Raw genomic sequence first — 2,781 nt, forward strand, 5'->3', positions numbered from 1 at the left:
TCTAGTTTAAGTTTAACTAACCCTTCCTCATCTTGAACGGTAATCACATTAAGCTGTTCCCTTGGGTTAGATTCAGTATTACTCGGCAAGCTACCTTGTGGTTGTTCAAAAATCAATTTAGCAAGCTGGCCTATCTAAGTTTCGAGCCCTTGTATCGACACTTGTTGATTATTAAGTGTTGTCTCAGTATTCTGAAAATGAGTTTCTGACACCGAGATAAATTTCGTTAGCATCTCCTCAAGGTTCGGCTTCTTTTCCTGTTGGTAAGGTGGTTGTTGAAAACCTGGGGGATGTTGTAGCCATTGATTTCCTTGGCCACCGTACGAGAAGTTGGGATGGTTCCTCCAACCTGCATTATAAGTGTTACTGTATGGGTTATTTTGAGGTCTAGAATTATTATTACCCATATATTGAACTTGTTCCTCCTCTGTGCTAGGGTTGAAGGATTGACATTCTGTGTGTACTCCTCCATTTGAATCGCACCTTATCGCTGAATGTACCTAAGTAGAACCATGCAAACCGTCAATCTTTTTATTTAATAGTTCTACCTGGTTAGATAGCATAGTAACCGCGTCGAGGTTGAAAACACCTGCTGCTTTTGTCGGTTTTGTTCTCATGACTGGCCACTGATAGTTATTCAGTGACATCTTTTCAATAAATTCATAAGCCTCTTCAAGTGTTTTGTTGTTTAAAGTTCCTCCGGCGGCTGCGTCGATGAGTTGCCTTGTTAAGGGGTTCACACCATTGTAAAAAGTCTGAACCTGTAGCCATAGAGGTAACCCATGGTAAGAGCACCTTCTTAATAGGTCCTTGTATCTCTCCCATGAATCATACAGGGTTTCTAGATCCATCTGCACAAAAGAAGAGATATCATTCCTTAGTTTAGCCATTTTAGCTAGCGGAAAATATTTTAGTAAAAATTTTTCTGTCATTTGTTCTCAAGTTGTGATTGACCATCGTGGTAATGAGTTCAACCATTGTTTAGCTTTGTTCCTTAATAAGAATGGAAACAACCAAAGACGTATGGCATTTTCAGAAACGCCATTGATCTTAAAAGTGTCGCAGAACTCCAGAAAATTCGCCAAATGAGTATTTGGATCCTCGTCCTACAAACCATCAAACTGAACAAACTGTTGTATCATTTGAATCGTGTTAGGTTTCAGTTCAAAATTATTTGCAGCAATAGTAGGTCTGACTATACTTGATTCAGCTCCTATTAAAGTAGGTTTAGCATAATCATACATAGTACGAGGAGCAGGATTTTGATTTATTGGATCTGCGGCAACCACAGGAGGTAGCTGATTATTCTGATTTTCAGCCATCCCCTCGGTTGTAGTTTGACTATCGTCCTCTTGCCCTTCCTCTATGTATCGTAGGCTTCGCCTTATTTCTCTTCGGTTTCTGCAGCTGTGCTTTTGATCTCACTATCAAAAAGTATTGGCCTTACGGGTTTCTTCTAGTCATAAACTATAAAAACCTGCTAAAAGTAAATAAAATAAAATTTAGTTATATAAACAAAATAAAAATAAAAATTAAATTGCAATAAAATAAATGGCTAAAGTAATAAAAATTAAACGTTCTTAATATCTTAGTTCCCCGGCAATGGCGCCAAAAACTTGATGCGCGTGATAAGTTTTATATTTATGATTGATCGTACTTGAAAACTAAATATTGTCACGATAAAGGCAAGCGCACCTATCGAACAGTAGTATAGCTTATAGCAAGACCGGAATGTCGAACCCACAGGAACTAAAAGTACTAGTATTAACCTTCTTTTTATTGTCTAGCCTAAAAAAATAAGGGGATTTGCTTTATCTAAACTAATTAACTAAACAAAAAATGCACAGGAAGTAAATTGGGGAAATACTTTTGGGAAAACTGATTGATTTAGAAAATACCCAAGGAAGAATCCACCTAGACTTCACTTGTTATTTGACTCTGAACTAGACGATTTATTCACTTGACTCGATCCGTAGAAATCCCTAATTTATATTATTATCTCTCTCGAGACTAACAACGTCTAACCCTAGGTTGATTAATTGAAATCTCTTTCTAATTAAAACTCATAGTGTTGCATTAACTCAATCTATAGATTCCCTTATTAGGTTTGACCCTAAACTGGCAGATTTATGTCACCCTATGTCTAGGGGTGCAATCAACTCCGCTTAATTATGCTAGATCGGTGCAATCAACTCCGCTTAATTATGCTAGATCTACTCTTAGACAGGGACTTTTACTCCTTTAAATAAGCACATCAATACTTGAATCAATGTCCTAGAATATTAAAGTAAGAATTAAGAACACATAATTAAGAATAAATCAAGTATTTATCATATAATTCAGAAAATAGTAACAAGATCCGTCTTAGGTTTCACCCCCTTAGGTATTTAGGGAATTTAGTTCATATGTGTAAAAGAAAACATCTCAGAAGAATAATAATAATAAAACATAAAGAAACCCAAAAAACCCTTAAAGGAAATTGAAGGGAGATCTTTAGTCTTGAAGGAGAATCCGGCTTCTGAGATGGATCAATCAGCTTTCTTCGAGTAATTTCTTGCCTCCTACTCCATGTGTTCCTCTAGGTGCCTCATCGGGTGTTTATATAGGCTTTAGAATGCTTTCAAACCCTTAAAAGTGGCATTTTCTGAGTAGAACTAGACTTGGGCTCGATAGGGACACGGTCGTGTGCCACGCCCGTGTGGGGTGGCTTAGGTCGTGTTAAAGTCTGCTAAATAGACACGGGAGTGTGGTCTACCCATGTGAGGAAGGCCAGGGTGTGTT

At 37.5% G+C, this 2,781-nt stretch overlaps 1 non-coding gene across 1 annotated transcript; it reads left to right on the forward strand.

Moving 5' to 3' along the window:
* The first annotated feature begins 777 nt into the window (after positions 1-777).
* On the forward strand, positions 778-884 carry LOC128280125 (small nucleolar RNA R71). The gene has a single exon (XR_008270307.1). It is a non-coding gene; the product is annotated as a small nucleolar RNA R71 (small nucleolar RNA).
* Positions 885-2,781: the final 1,897 nt, after the last annotated feature.

Source organism: Gossypium arboreum, chromosome 8 (assembly GCF_025698485.1).
Source record: "Gossypium arboreum isolate Shixiya-1 chromosome 8, ASM2569848v2, whole genome shotgun sequence".
Lineage (NCBI taxonomy): Eukaryota > Viridiplantae > Streptophyta > Magnoliopsida > Malvales > Malvaceae > Gossypium > Gossypium arboreum.